At 46.8% G+C, this 16,085-nt stretch overlaps 1 protein-coding gene across 10 annotated transcripts in view; it reads left to right on the forward strand.

Annotated features, from left to right (window-relative positions):
- Positions 1–16,085, forward strand: part of Larp1 (La ribonucleoprotein 1, translational regulator) — a 51,032-nt gene that overhangs the window by 10,641 nt on the left and 24,306 nt on the right. Inside the window, exon 1 of one of the 10 annotated variants that reach the window (XM_076542392.1) lies at positions 3,046–3,296. The exons of 8 other annotated variants lie outside the window; for them this stretch is intronic. The gene's annotated coding sequence lies outside the window, so the exon portion shown is untranslated. Of the gene's footprint in view, positions 1–3,045; positions 3,297–9,355; positions 9,482–16,085 lie in introns of those variants that run through there. One more of the 10 variants, XM_076542393.1, reaches the window with a different exon arrangement.

Consider the following 16,085-nt stretch of genomic DNA (forward strand, 5'->3'; position numbering starts at 1 on the left):
TGGGGCTAAAAAAAAAAAGCTGGGCATGATGGATGGCATTTGCCTCCTAGTCCATGGAAGGCAAAGGCAGGTGGATGGGTCTCTCCAAGTTTGATGTCAGCATGGTCTACATAGGGAGTTCCAGGCCAGCCAGGAGCACATAGTGAGACTGTTTCAAAATACAAAAGCAAGTCACAAAGTGTCTGTCCACATCCTCAAGCCTGGTTTTGCCTCCTGACAGGTTTCCATTGATTTGCTTTAAGAACGTTTTAGAGGAACCATCCATATTTTAAAATTGGGGAAATTAGACTGGGTGTGGTGGCATACTCGCCTTTAATCCCAGCACCTGAGAGGCAGAGGTAGGTAGATTTCTGTGTGTTTGAGGCCAGCTTGGTGTACATAACGAGTTCTAGGATGGCCCACAGCTATGTGAAGAGACCGACCCTGTTTCAAAAGACCCACCTCAAAAAAAAAAAAAAAAAAAAGGAGCTTAGGGATTTCCAACTTTGCTTTAAACAGTAACAAAGAAGACAAGTGCATAAAGCTTTGCTGAATTGCATGAGAGCACTGAGTGAGGGCATGGTCTGGAGTCAGTGCGCTGTCACTGACAGCTGGCGGTCAAAGCACAGCCACCTCAGGACTACTAGCTAGTAGCTGTTTACTTGCAGGGCCTTGAATTTTCATCCTTCATCACAATGGCTTCCTTCCAGTGTGAGGCCTGTGGTCCCAGATACTGTGTTTCCTCATCAAAAGAGAATGGACAGTATTCTGTCCAAGGTATAAGCCAAGAAATGGCCTTGGAGAACAGTTGAGAAGTTGTTGGATAGGACTGGAAAGCCCTCCACAGAGAGCTGCTTAATCTCCTGAGGGAGAGGGAATGTGGTGAGGACATGATACCAAGAGCACTGTGGCCTGAGGCCCTGGAGCAAAGCTGAGTATGAGCTTGCCAAGGAAACTGTTGTGTTAGGCCTCAGCTAGCCTTTGCTTCTTTGCCCCTCCTGTGGACTAGGTATAAATAGCACCATTGGTTTCAGTCTTTTAAGGCCCCTTCTACCCCAGTCTCATCTTGTAGGTGTGAGGACGACTAAGCAGGTGTTAACTACCACAATGGAAAGGGGAAAGAAAGGAAGATCCCAGTGCAGTGTTGTCCTTCTGTTTGGGGAAGCGTTTCTCTCTGGACAGGCGGGGCATTGGAGGATCAACTGCTAGTCAGCTGTGCATCTCACTGAGGTACTTGGGCAGCTTTACTGAATTTCCCCACTTCCTTTCCTGCTTCCTGTGAATGGGAGTTGCTTAGCCACAAGCTCTGTCAAGGCTCTTTCCCATTAGGATTAATTTCACTATATCAGTTGAGTCAGAAGTTAAGACTGATTGTTGAGATCTCATTCAGAGAATCTCCTACTCAGATCAGACCAGCTTTCTTCCAAAAGCTAGGCTAAGGCAATAGTACTTTAGGTATGTGGCATTGTGCTCTAGGCTTCTGGCTCATGCTGGAGTAGGATTGGTTGTCATAGGTGGTGAGTACTTAGTAGCATGCAGACATTGGTAGGTACTTCTTGGAGGGAACATGAGGATTCCTACACTTTGTGTGTGGTTAGATTGGGTCATTTCTGAGATATATTTCTTTTGGTCTGAACATGTACAACCTAGGGCTGGTAGAATCTGGGGTCTAAGTGTTAGCTAGCTGAGCAGAACAGAGGTGGACTAGTACATTGCTCAGATTTATCCAAACAGATCCCATGGCTTGAATCTGACTTTTGTGTGACAGGAACTACTTGGCTCTCAACAGCTTGAAAAAATCACACAGTCAGCCATTGGTTTGAACAGCCTACTAAGAGTTGGGCCCTGGGAATTCTGCTGTGCACTAGAGAGAGTAGCCTGACCTTATTGTTTACATTCCCACAGGGAAGCAGTGAACTAACTACCAATTATCTGTTCCTGCCTAACAAATCACCTCCCAAAATAGCAGCTGAAAGAAACAGCCATCTTGAGGGCTTGTGTGCAGTCCTGTTATCCCAGCTACTTTAGAGACAATTTCCTAGAGAAGTACTGGGCAGTGTCTAGGGGCAGCCATTGTTAAGGTGTTGGCATGACCAGAGTGATCATTCTAGCCTGAGAAACTGCAGACACTTAGTATCCTCCAAGGATAGAGATGGAGGATGAGGAGGGCTCAGATATTTAGGGAATTCTGTGTGGAAGCTGGAGAGCAATGACACTGAAGTATATATGCTTTAAGATTCCTCAGATTAACCCCAGCGCTTGGGAGGGAGAGGCAAGTGGATATCTGTGAGTGCAAGATGAGGTCAGCCTGGTCTACAGAGTGAGTTAGGGCTACCCAGAGAAACCCTGTCTTGAAAACAACAACAAAAATGTTGAAAGATTCCTCAGTTTTGTGGAGAAAGGGGTGGGGAGCAAGGTGGAAGCAGAAATGCCTGCAGGAAACTCAGGCAAGTCTGCAGTAGACCTTCATGAAGCGAATGATGCCAGAGCTACTTGTTGGAGATTCTTGTTCCACAGATACATTAGGATACTTAGTAGCATGTATGATCCAGAAATGACTGAGCCAGAATTACAAGATGGTAAGGGTTAAAAGTTGCTTTTCGATGTGTTGTTTCTTAGGGAATTTAAACAGTCCAGAAGGTTGTTTTGTTTGATCTAAAACAGGACTTGAGTCATGGTATTCAAGTGAGATCTCAATAAAAATTTTTTCCTTTGCCTTCTGTCAGAGCAGAATGTAGGCAAAGTCTTTGTTTATACCTGCAAGTCTGCTTTCCTAGGAAATGTGTGGGCTGCAGAGAGGGCTCAACTGGTTAATAGCACTGGCTGTTCTTTCAGAGTACTTTAGTTCTTTTCCCAGAACCCATGACCACCTGTAATTCTACTTCCAGGGGACCTAATGCCCTCCTGGTCTGGGGGGGGGGTACTGCATTCACAAGAACGAACACACACACACACACACACACACACACACAGAGAGAGAGAGAGAGAGAGAGAGAGAGAGAGAGAGAGAGAGAGAGAGAGAGAGAGAGAGATTGATTTTAAAAAATGTTTTGTTTTTTGAGACAGGCTTTCTCTGCATAGTCCTAGCTGTCTTGGAACTCCACTCTGTAGATCAGGCTGGCTTCAGAATTCAGAGACCCACCACTACCTGGCCCTGCAGGAGATCTGTGGCTACAGTCTTTGGCTTCAGCTGCTCCAGTGTCTGACTGAGTGGGACCAGTGAAGCTCCGTGCTCTGGGGTTGGTAGATGACATAGACCACTCTAGGCAGCAGGAAGATGGAGAGTCTGCCCTCTTGCCTTCCTTTCTGGAGATACTGTGAGTAACCTTTATCAGAGGGATGTTGTCATCCCAGCACTGGGGAAGCTGAGAGAAGGAAAGAAGCCCAAGGCCAGCCTTTGCTGCACAGCAGATTTGGAGGCCAGTTTAGCCTACATGAGATGTCCTCAAAAGACTAAAAAGGAAAACAGTAGAAACTTTATGAGACTGTGATGATTAGGTTGTGAGTCAGGTTTTCTTTTCTTTCTTTCTTTTTTTTTTTTTCAAGACAGGGTTTCTCTGTAGTCCTGGATGTCCTGGAACTCTCTCTGTAGACCAGATTGGCCTTGAACTCACAGGGCTGGGATTAAAGGGCCCTCCCAAGGGTGGGTGTGTGCCACCACCACCTGGCCAGGTTTTCTTTTCTTTCTTCTTTTTAAAAATATATAGCTTATTTTTATTTCATGTTCATTGATGTTTTACCTACATGTATGTCTGTGTGAGAGTGTCAGAAGCCCTGGAAGGAGAGTTATAGGCAGGTGTGATCTGCCATGTGGCTGCTGAGAATTTAACCTTGATCCTCTGGAAGAGCAGCCAGTGCTCTTAACCACTGAACCACCTCTCCACCCTCTTTCTTTCTTTCTTTCTTTCTTTCTTTCTTTCTTTCTTTCTTTCTTTCTTTCTTTCTTTCTTTCTTTCTTTCTTTTTCTTTCTCTCTCTCTCTCTCTCTCTCTCTCTCTCTCTCTCTCTTTATTTCTTCATATGCATGGGTGTTTTTATCTGCATGTGTGTCTGTATGAGGGTGTCAGATCCCCTGGAACTAGAACTACTGACAGTTGTGAGCTGCCATGTGGTTGCTGGGGATTGAACCCAGGTCCTCTGGAAGAGCAGCCAGTGACTATTCTTAACCACTGAGCCATCTCCCCAACCCCCTTTCTTTCTTTCTGATTTTTTTTTTTAAACCAACTCACTGTTTCCCTGTGGAATGCTGTTTCTTACTTCCTCTGAACATCTCAAGTGCCTAGGGCCTGAACTAATCATGCCATGCCACTCAGACAAAAGGGGTATTGGGTTTTTTGGTTCCAGATCTCTTGAGCTGGTATCTGCATGCCTTTCCAAGCTCCTGCTGGGTGGAGTTGGAATAAGATGTGAATGGTTAGTATGGGGCACCAGAAGTAGCAGGGCAAAGAATTGCAAATCCTGGATAAGTTACAGAAGGATCATGACCCTGAGTCTTTAAAAAAAAAAAATGTGTGTGTTCCTGCAGAGGCCAAAAGGATCACTATCTGGGGATGGCGTTACAGGCATGTGTGAGCCGCCTGATGTGATTGCTGGGGATCTAATGCAGGTCTCAAACTCAGGTCCTCTTGAAGAGCAATACAGATTCTTAACTGCTGAGCCATCTCTCCAGCCCCAATGACCCTGGGTCTTAATAGTTTTCTATTCCTCTCAGGACAGAGACTGCTGTGTCAGCAACTGCTGTGGGTTGTTAGTGCTACAGTGCAGTCCTGGCTGTCATGGAACTCACTATGTAGGCCAGACTGGCTTGGAACTCTGCCTCCCATGTGCCAGGATTAAAGGCATATGCTGCCATGCTGGACCTTGCTGTGAGTTTTGACCAACTGGATAAGACTTCATTAGTAGGTTCAGAGCAGGCTGAGATGAAAGCATAGAGAAGTCAGTTCTGACTTTGGCCTTCTTTTCTCATCTTTTCTCACAGTGGGTGTTGTGTCCAGTACTTAGCCAAGCTGCTGTGCCTCTCTCAGTTTGCCATAGAGAGTCTGGTTAAAGTTTCATGGTACTCTTACTTCTTACATGCTTGTCAGAGCTCTGAACCTCTACCCATTCATTATCGCCATTCATTTTTTACCACAGCCATGTGGGGCCTAGTTCTGAGCATGATCTTTATTTTATAAGAAAACAGGGGACTGGCAAGATGGCTCAGTAGTTAAGAGCACTGGCTGCTTTTCCAGAGGACCTGAGTTCATTTCCCAGCACTCACATGGTAGTTCACAACTGTCTGTAACTGTCAGGTTCTAGAGGACCTGACACCTTCATACAGACATACATGCAAGCAAAATACCAATGCACATAAGCTTAAGGCCGTGCAGTAGTGAGTAGTTGAGATTTGCCTGTAACACATTTACTCCAAAAATCAATGTCTTACCTGTTGCCTAGCCTGCATTCTCCCTAAGAGAATGTGTGTGTTTACATATTACGTACATACATATGCATATATATCTACAAAACTTGAGCTGTCTGGAAGGAGAGGACTTATACTTACCTTCAAGCATCAGCCCAGAGGCCCCACTGCCCCTTTGGCAGGCTCAGCTCTCTGGGCATAAGACTAGTGGGTATGAGCCAAGTGTTGGGAACTTTGGATCCTGCCAGAGAGCCTTGGACCTTCTTCCCAAGAGATGTTCTTTTTAGTTATGTCAGGGCCATACAGATCTTTTGGAAAGAGAGCTGCTGACCTTGGGGATTTTTCAGGTCTAGCCTAAAGGGTAGCAAGGGTGGGCTGGCTCTTCACAGGCTTTGTGAGGTCCTTGGGCCACTAACTATTGTGTGCTTAGCTTCTTAGCTTTTTGAAGTGGATTTGTTTGTTTGTTTGTTTGTTTGTTTGCTTGCTTTTCTGAGACAGGGTTTCTCTGTGTAGCTTTGGGAGCCTGTCCTGAAACTCACTTTGTAGCCCAGGCTGGCCTTGAACTCAAAGAGATCTGCCTGCCTCTGCCTCCCAAGTGCTGGGACTAAAGGCATGCGCCGCCGCCACCGCCACCGCCACCACCACCACCACCCGGCAAAAATCTTTTTAGATTACTCAGGCAATAACAATTTATTATTTAAAAAAAAAAAAGTCCAAATAGATTTTAGTAAAAGGAGAACTGTGGCATTGTGCCCCACCAGCGACCATGAGTACTAGTAAGCACTAATAGGATTACATCTTTCTCTAAACCAGTACTGCGGCTAGAAGTGCAGTACAGTGAGCTGGGGATGTTACTCAGTTGGTAGCGTTTGCTTAGCACGGATGAGGAAAGTTCCTGGCTCCCAGCAGGCTTGGGAGAGGGAAGGCAGGAACTCTAGTCAGCAGCTAGACAGCTGCTGCTTGTGGCCCTCACTCTGCCCAGCAGCTTTGGCTCCCTGAGCTCTGTGGGAGGTCACAGAGTCATGCTAAGAATTCACATGGGCATATGCCCCTGTCCTGGCTGAGAGAAGCCTGGTAGCATAGGCACACTTGACCTTCGCCACCATGCAGGACCAATGTTCTTTCTTCCATACCTGCTGCCTTCTCAGAGTTCTCATAGCCTAACATTTGGTTTTTTTGAAAGTAGCTGTAGAAGAAATCAGTGGAGAGACCCTCATCTGGGCTTGTCCAGTAAGTGTCTCCAAACCTCCAGGACACCATTGGTAGATGCTGACCAGCAGTGCTAGAGTGGGTATATAGTAGACTCCCTCTAGGGCTGCCCAGCATTCATGTGGAAGGGCATCCTCTTGTCGTCAAGGTGCACAGAAGCCAGTTTTCCTTGTTGCTTCGTCCTCTCATTCCCAAAATGAAACATTTTTTGGGGCTGCTTCCCAGGGCACTGTTTGCCTGCTGCTAGACAGCTACCCCTTTGAAGGAGGCAGCTAGTTTGCCCTTGTAGTGACTGTGATGTGTGTGCATGGATAGCATGCCATGGATAGTGGCAGTGAGCAGTGTAGATGCTGTTCGAGTTTTTCTGGGACTGCAGTGCTAAGTCAGGCTATTTGTTCTCTCCTGTTCTATTACTTGCACCAAGGCAAATGTTGCTTAAGCTGGCAGTGGCCTAGCAGCTACACTGTCCTACTGGTAGCTGGAATAGGTGAGTAGGACAAACCAGTTCCAAGCAGCTATCCAACCACCATCCAGGTCTTCTTCAGAATACTTGGCTTGCATTTGTTCTTCCTGGCTTTCCTTCATTTCTTGGGGAGAGCCCAGGCTTAAGAGTTGTAAGTCTTAGCCGGGCGGTGGTGGCGCACGCCTTTAATCCCAGCACTCGGGAGGCAGAGGCAGGCGGATCTTTGTGAGTTCGAGGCCAGCCTGGGCTACCAAGTGAGTTCCAGGAAAGGTGCAAAGCTACACAGAGAAACCCTGTCTCGAAAAACCAAAAAAAAAAAAAAAAAAAAAAAAAAAGAGTTGTAAGTCTTGTTTTAGGGCAGAGTAGTCTCTGCATGGAGACAGACTGATCCCATTGTCAGCCTTGTCAGCTCATACATACCAGATCCTGTTTGTAGTCCTGCCTTCACCTTTCCCCAGCACATCATATGCACATGTAATTGAGAGAAGAGTGCTGTTCATGCATTGCTGACTGGAGTTGTAAGCACTCAGTTGGTGGCTGTTGCTCCTCTGCCTGTAGCAGGCATAGATCCAGACATTTTTAGCCTCTTGCTGCCTGAGATTCTGTAGAGCGATGTTAGCCAGGAGCATGAGCCAGTCACAGGTAGGCTAAAGATTAAAGCCTCATATGCTGAGCACCAGGAGTGGGGGCTGGCTGTTCACCATCGCTTCCCAGTGGCAGGATCCCAGGCCTGGGATCTCAAAATCAGTTTGCTGGCAACTGAACCCAGAGCCTTAGGAGTACTGGGTGAGTGCTTTATCACTGAGCCACATCCATGATCCAGTTCACCATTGAGACAAGTCAGCAAAGTCACGTCTCAGTTCTATGGAGTGGGAAGACAGCAGCTTATTCTAGTGGGACAGATGTAGTGGTGGTGGGTGAGGAAGTACTTAGCACTGGTCATCAAGAGTAAGGAAAGGTAACTTATGCCCCATTCAGTTTTCCCCTGGGCCTGAGAGCAGGGTTGAAATGCATATCCTGGCTTTTCACCTTGTTTCCCCCTTCCAGCCTCCTCTTGGACATTTTGATCTGTGGGCTTTTTAGTGTCCGCACCCATTCAGTTCTGCTTCTGGAAGCAAAATTCTCTGGGGCTTTGTGGTTTGTGCTCGAACCCAAGACCTTGCTGTTGAGTAGGCCATAGGGCATCATTGCTTTTGTGATAACAAGAGCTTTGACTCTCACCATCCCCTCAACCCCCCCCCCCCACACACACACACAGGTGAACTACTTTCAGAGAGCTAAATTTCTGTTGAGTAGCCTCATTTCCTGTAAGACTCGCAGGCATAGTAAAGGTGGTACACACTTGAATCCAGCATTCAGGAGGCAGAGGCAGGAGGGTCTTGGAGTTAGAGGTTCATCTGGTCTACATAGTGAGCTCTAGGATAGCCATAGCTGCTTTGAGAGACCCTGCCTCAAAAGAAAACAAAGTCTGCAGACTTGAGCTTAGAGTTCTTTGGGGGCATTAAAAACAAACAAAAAACTCTAGCGCTGGGCGGCTGTGGTGCATGCCTTTGATCCCAGCACTTGGGAGGCAGAGCCAGGTGGATCTCTGTGAGTTCCACCTACAGAGCGAGATCCAGGACAGGCACCAAAACTACAGAAAATCCCTGTCTCAAAAAAACAAAAAACAACACACACACACACACACACACACACAAAAAAAAACACCTGGCTTTCATTTCCTGTGTTACTTATGTTTTCAGATCTTTGGAGTCACATACTTTTCTACTCTGTGCTCTTTGGCTTAAACTTAAATTCTTTTGGCTTTAGCTTTGAACCTCTTCTTCTTCTCTTCCTCCTCCTCCTCCCCCACCTCCTCCTCCTTTTATAATCTATTTATTTTTATTTTATGTGCATTAGTGTTTTGCTTGCATGTATGTGTGTGTGAGGTTGTCAGATCCCCTGGAACTGGAGTTACAGTTGTGAGCTGCCATGTCGGTGCTGGGGATTGAACCCAGGTCCTCTGGAAGAGCAGCCAGTGCTCTTAACCTCTGAGCCATTTCTCCAGCCCCTGAACGTCTTCTAAAACAAGGTCTTTTGCTGTGTGGATTGTAAAGGTAATGCATAAAGACTTACACCAGGAGGCTTGATTTCCCAGATAAGTGCTTAGTAAACAGTAGTAACCATTATTTTAAGGGACCTGGACACAGGACATTGGGTAAGGCAAATAGCAGATTTAGGAGGAAGAAAAGGTGGAAACTGGCTATAAGGATGACACAGATGGACAGTGACTTTTAGAGTTTTTGTTCTCCTGGCACAGCCGCAGTTGGGAGGTTGGTGTGAAGCTAAACCTCAAGCCTAGCCCAGACCGACTCCCTGTGACCTCCTGTTTGCCACAACCTTCAGCTCCTCACCTCATCGTTCTTTATTCCTGGCTTGAAGTGCAGACTGGTTAGTAAACTTTTCTCTGGTTCTTTGCTCACATCATTAAAACTTCCTGATCCCTCTCCTAATTAGATGTGAACCCTCAGCAGGGCTGGAGGCCAGGCCCATTCTCTGCGGCAGGGAATTTGTTAAAACTGGAGGTTCCAGCACTGCACACATTCCTAGGTAGATTTTTGGGATCTGGAGAGAACTTGTCCCTACCCCTATTTGATCTTAGACCACAGAAGTGCCATGTTACTGTATCTCTGGTCACGTTTCCACAGCTGTGAGGTGAGGATTTTTCACACAATTTTCTGTTCTGGAATCTAGTGGAGTAGTGAAGTGGGGAGGATTTGGGGGCTGTTTCTGTAACCGCTCCAACCATCTTTTTGTTTTGTTTGTTTTCCAGACAGGGTCTCTCTGTAGTCCTAGCTGTCTTGGAACTCACTCTTGTCGACTAGGCTGTCCTCAAACTCACAGAGATCCGTCTGCCTCCCAAATGCTGGGATTAAAGGCACACAGCTCTACCATCTTATTAGTATTATTACCATTTTTTAAAAAGAAGCTCTTAATTCACCTAGCAGAATGTAATATAAAATAAAAAAAATATTAGACTAAGAATCTAGCTGTACTAGCTCCTAGCTTAAGAAGCTCTGATTTCAAAATGTCAGGTGGTGTGGTTCTGGGTAACCCCTACCAAATTACAGTTTAAGATCTCTTGATTTAGTGTCAAGTTATGTCCCAAACCACCTTGGAATTGTCTACTCTGTTGCTGCTTGGTCAACGTGGGGACAGCATTATATACCCAATATGGTCTTTTTTTGTTTTTTTCTTCCCTGTTTGGTTTTTTGAGACAGGGTCTCACTGTGTAGCTCTGACTGTCCTGGAACTCAGAGAGACCTGCCTGCCTCTGCCTCCCAAGTGCTAGGATTAAAGATGCATCACCATGCCCAGCCCCAACAGATTCTTGTTCCCACCTTTCTGAGCAGAAAGTTCTAGAAGGGTAGAGTGAGCAATCTATATGCTGATAAAACTTCTCAGATGGTAATTCTTACATATTTGAATCTGGGGCTGAGGTCTTTAAGCTCTAAGTTTCAAAGGAAGCTTGTCTCCATGGGCAGCTGGCTGCTTTTGAGAGAATCGGTGTATAAAGTAAAAATCATCATGAGGGAAGCCTGGAAAGACTGTAGGCTACTACCCACCCCTGGGGTGGGGGTGTGTTCTTGACAGGTATCCACAGCAGGGACTGTAGTACATTCCAGCCACTTTTGAGTTTGAACAGGAGGTAGTGGTCCATCCTTCTCTCTCATGCCAGGTTTAGCAACTAAGAATATAGAATACCAGTTAAGTTGGGTTTCAGATAACTGAATTTTATGAGTATTTTAAGTGTGCCCTGAGTATTGCATAGGACAATTCTTATTGCCTACCCTAAATTCAGATTAACTGGATGTCTTGAGTTTCAGTGCACTGTCTGCCAGCCACACTTTCCCTATTTCCATCCTTTTGGGTCCTAAAAGATTTGGAAATTGCCCAAAGCAATGAAAAAGGGTTGCTGTACCTCCCTGAGCTCATTTCACCTTAACTGCTGTGAGTGAATGTCATGCAGTCCCAGCAAGCAGCCTGCCTGACATGTTGTGTGCCACTTTGTTAGTCATTAATGCTGTGTTGCCCAGTTAAAGCTTATCAAGTTCTGGGGTATGTGAGCTCTCTTGGTTCATTTTGACCCATCTGCCCAGGCCTTGTGTGTTAGGTTGGCAGTTGGTTAGCACAGTCAAAGATGGGTTCCACAGTCCATGCCTTTAACCCAGTGGCTGGGTAGGGACATCGTTGGTGGGATTGGTTTGGTGTGGGAATCAGGTCTACTCCACTGTTTTATTTTTTGAGATATAGGGTTTCACTGTGTAGCTGAAGCTAGCCCCAAACTTGGTGTGGTAGCTCAGGTTCTCCAAAGACTTGTAATCTTTCTGCTTTCCTGCTTGGATTATAGATGAGCTGGCCATTCGTGGCTCTCCCTCCACATCTGTGGAAAGTGTAGTTATGCAGTAACTCAAAGGCGTCTTTGAGCAGGATCTGGAGACTGTGGGTAGAACAACATTAGTTGCTCTTTTTTTTTTTTTTTGGTCCTGCTGTCCTAGGCTTCTCTCCTTCCCTATTGGGACATAGCACACAGCACTGAACTGATTAGGTTTTAGGAGCCAGGGCTGCTGCCATAGAGATGAGTTACCATGTGTTCTGCCCAGCTTGATCTATTCCTGTTCTGTAGTGACTTAAAGCTTATAATTGAGGGACTTTAGGGCCCATCCTAGTCCATTGCTCCTCACTGAAGAATAAGGTGTTCAAGCACCCCTCCTATTGGGTTAGAATTCTGGTGTATGTGAGGAAGCATATGGATAGTAGAAGCTCTGTCAATGGTTCAGGGAAGCCCCTCCTCTACCCCATGAATGGGAATGGGTGCATACAGCTTTTTGCTGGGGAGAGTATTGAGAAGACTCTATATTGGGAAGCTGCAACTTCATATCCCAGGACCACTTCAACAGCACTGCAGACTCCCAGTATGCAATGAGTGTTTTCGGTTCCTCTTCAGTCCTACTTGTGTTGGGTGTCAGCATATCCACTCCCATAATCAGGGCAGTAGAAGGTAATTTCTTGGAGAGCCAGAAGCCTTTCCCAGCAGTCAACTGCTTGAGATTCTTGGTACAGGGCTGTAGAGGTAACTCACATGTGGTCTTTGGAGGCCGAGGCAGGGAGATTTGACAGTAGCCAAGGCTTTATTTTTATTATTTTATATGTATGAGGGTTTTGCCCACATGTGTGTCTGTGCCATGTGCATGCATTTTATTTTATTTTTGGTTTTTTTGAGACAGAGTTTCTCTGTGTAGCCCTGGCTGTCGTAGAACTTGCTTTGTAGATCAGGTTGGCCTCAAACTCAGAGATCCTCCTACCTCTACCTTTAAAGTGATGGGATTTAAGTCATGGGCCACCACCATCCCTCTGCAGCCAGTGCTCTTAACTGATGAATCATCTCTTCAGTCCCACCTGGACTTCTTAGTTAGCACCTGTTTCAAAGATGAACAAAACAAAAAAGAGTTTGTAGTACTGTAGGCGGTTGCTCATCACCAGACAGAAATGATCTGTGTTAGGGTAGCATCATCTTGGGGACAGTGATAGTCCAGCTTGCAGCAGAGCACCCTTGTGTCTGTGAAACAGGATGGGGCTTGGGAGTGACTTAGGAAGCCACGGGGCTATAGTGCATGGAAGTGTTTTCGGGAATGAATTTTGAAGCTAGGGGTGATTTTGCATGCCTTTGCCTTTGATCCTAGAACTCATGAGGTGGATGTCTGAATTCCAGGCCAGCCAGGGCTATATTGTGAAAGGAGTGAAATTTGACAGGTGGCGCTCACCTGTAATTAATTCTAGTAATTGAGAGATTGAGACAGAAGAATTGGGAGTCCAGGCTAGCCTGAGCTACTTGAAACCCTATCTCAAAAATCCTTCCTCGAATGAACAGTGACTTAGCTAAACAGTATCAGCTTGTGGAATTTTGCTGTTTGCTTACTTAGGAACTAAGCCCCTCTTGGAGCATTAAGCCTGTGTTCAGGACAAGGGGAGTATTCCAGCCACAGGATTGGTGGTGGGTTATAGTACTGCCTGGGGGTCTTTGCAACCAAAGCCTAAGGATTGGGAGTTTGTTGTGCTGTTTTGCCTATTTCACACTTTCCCACAGATGGCCTTGGGTGCTTACATCGGTGTGAGAATCCAGCTGTGTGGCCTGGCTGCTTGGTTGCAATGCATGGGGTCACTTACCTCTATCCCTGAGAATTGAGAGGTAACCATATGTTTGGTCAGTATTTACTTACAGTGAGCTTTTGACACCAAGACTATGGTCCTGGACGCTGGGGACCTGCACTTGTAGAGCTCCCAGAAGTTCTCTGTAAGACACTTGGCCAGTTTGTAAGGCAAGATGTGCTGGGCAGAGACTACCTGGCTTTCAGTCCTACCTCTGCTACCTGCTAGTTGAGTGAGCTTCTTTGAGCCTTGGTTTCTTTGTAAGTTAACTGTCATAATGATACGTACTTTCTTGAGTTGTTGTGAAACATGAGCTAGCCGTGCACATAATGGAGTTCATCACTGTAGACTGTGTTGAGCTAGTTAGTGATGATAATGGTCCCTCCTGAGTGAGTGAGATAGGTTCATAGATGCCAGCACTTCAGGGGTCATTGGGCCCTTGGAATTCCTGACACCATAGGCTGAGTTAGAACCTGATCTAGAATTGCTTACTAGATGGCATCTTCCTGTTGGGTAGTGGTGGAGGAGGGGCCTCTTGGAGGCTTTTACAATAAGGCTTTTACTTTGGTGAAGGAAGGATCATGTGATCTGCTTTACTTCAGCATAGCATGTATGAAAGGAAGTCTCTTCCCTGTTTGCTCAGCACTAGAAAGGTGGCATCCTTTGAAGAGATTCAGTGGTGTCTTGTTAGAAGATACCCACTCAAGTTTTCTATAAGTCAGCATGCAGCTAAAGGTGGTAGTTGGCTGATCTGACTAGAGTCCAGTGCCAATCAGATAGCTGGGATTTCAGCCCACTTTTGGATAGAGCTTCAGGAACTGGTACCAGCTAGGGGGGGGGGCATAGCCACTAATGGGCTGCAAGGTCCCTGCCTGGGCAGGAGGAATGGGAGCACTGAATGCATGGGTCACCATAAGCTAAAGATAGTCCCTTGGGCTTGGCCAGGCTAGCAAGCATCATGTGACTGCTACCTAGCACCCCACTCCTAGGGCCCCCGCACCCCCCCTCCGCCCCTGGCCTGTGGACTCATGCACAATATTCATGCAAGGTGGATGTTGGCCTGCAACTTCGTTTCTTCAGGGCTTCAAGATGATCTGACCTTCCTCCACCCTGAGTCCCTCCTGTGTTTTATCTGCAGACTTGGGGGCTGGACAGGAGGTGTAGGGTAGAGGAAGGCCTATAAAATGGCAGTCCAGGCCACAGAGAGCTCATGCAAGGTATGGAGGCTAACCAGACAGCCTTTTTACCCTGTAGAGAAGCCTTCTGTTGGGGAGTTGCTGGAGTTTGTAGGAATGGGACAAAGACAGACTTGTCCATCTCTAGATTCTGACTCTTTTTTTTTTAATCTTTTTTTTTAAAGATTTATTTATTTATTATGTATGCCGCATGTGTGATTGCTGGCCAGAAGAGGGCACAAGATCTCATTACAGATGGCTGTGAGCCACCATGTGGTTGCTGGGAATTGAACTCAGGACCTCTGGAAGGACAGTCAGTGCTCTTAACCGCTGAGCCATCTCTCCAGCCCCTAGATTCTGACTCTTGACTCTGCCTAGGCTGGCCTGGGAGGGAGAGGCATAAGTGGGTCACCTCCCTCCCTGTGGCTTCACTGCCTTCCATAGTCAGGGCTCTGAGCTGGGGTGAGGCAGGACCCTGTGCTCTGGTCCAAGGTTTGACTGAGGAACCTTCCTGGGGCAAAGTCTGGTGGAGGACCTGGGGGGGGGGGGGGGCGGGGAGGCTAGCAGATGATCAGGTCACTGGTACTCAAGGCCAGTGCCGTCTGGCCTGCTCTGTGGCCCCTAGCTTCTTTCCCACCTTTTCCTTGTGGTTAAGTCATGGCCTATACTATCAGAATACACATTCTGGGTCGTTCTGTGGCTTGCTGACTCCAACCTTGGTCAGCACTTCTAAGCATATATCTTGATTTTATTGTTTCTAGGACCAAGGAAAGGAATGAATTCATCTTTATCTTAAAGATTGTGAGACCCGGCCGGGCACACACGCCTTTACTCCCAGCCAGCACTCAGGAGGCAGAGGCAGGCAGATCTTTGTGAGTTTGAGGCCACCCTGGTCTACAAAGTGAGTTTTAGGACAGCCAGAGCTGTTAAACAGAGAAACCCTGTCTCAAAGTGAGACCCATGTCATGTTTAACTGTAGCTACGATCATTAGCACCTTACACCTTGCTTGGGATGAGGTTTTTTGTCTTTTTTGCGTTTTCTCCTACCTGCAGAGCCCTATCTGGATTTTATTGCATGCATCTGAGGAAGCTGCTGTTAGGGGGATGGCCAGCAGTGCTCTCAGCCATCCATCTGATAGAATTGGTGCCTGGCTTGGGCCCAGGGCGTCTGAGAGCCAGTAATATCTAGGCTGCTTGTTTCTTTTTTCTCCAAGGTGGCTCAAGAGTAAAGGCCAAAAATTGGAACCAGACTACTCTCTGAGTGAGTAGTCTGCTGGGGCCAGGCCCTGAACTAGGTAGACTCTGTGCTTGCTGCTGTGAGAGGAGCTTGATCCTTGTACTCATCAGGAAGCCTGTTCACTGGAGAGGCCATTAGGTAACGGGGTAGTTAACATGTACTGTGTCTGAGAGCGCCTAGTAGAGGGTCTTGGCTTTACCCAGGCTCTGGGGGCATCTCTCAAAAGGACATTGGCTTTGGCCTGGTGGGGAAGCCAGGGGTAGGGATGGGATAGCTGTCTGGTTTGTGAATCTCAGGTAGCCAAGTTCAACGTTCAGGCTAAACTCACCCTGTTAGACAGTGGTCTGTAGGATATAACGAGCACCAGGAAATCTAGGACCTCCTGTTCTGGTCCCACTCTGGCCACCCACTCCTTCCTGTAGACTTACCCACT

This window comes from Peromyscus maniculatus, chromosome 8 (genome assembly GCF_049852395.1).
Source record: "Peromyscus maniculatus bairdii isolate BWxNUB_F1_BW_parent chromosome 8, HU_Pman_BW_mat_3.1, whole genome shotgun sequence".
Lineage (NCBI taxonomy): Eukaryota > Metazoa > Chordata > Mammalia > Rodentia > Cricetidae > Peromyscus > Peromyscus maniculatus.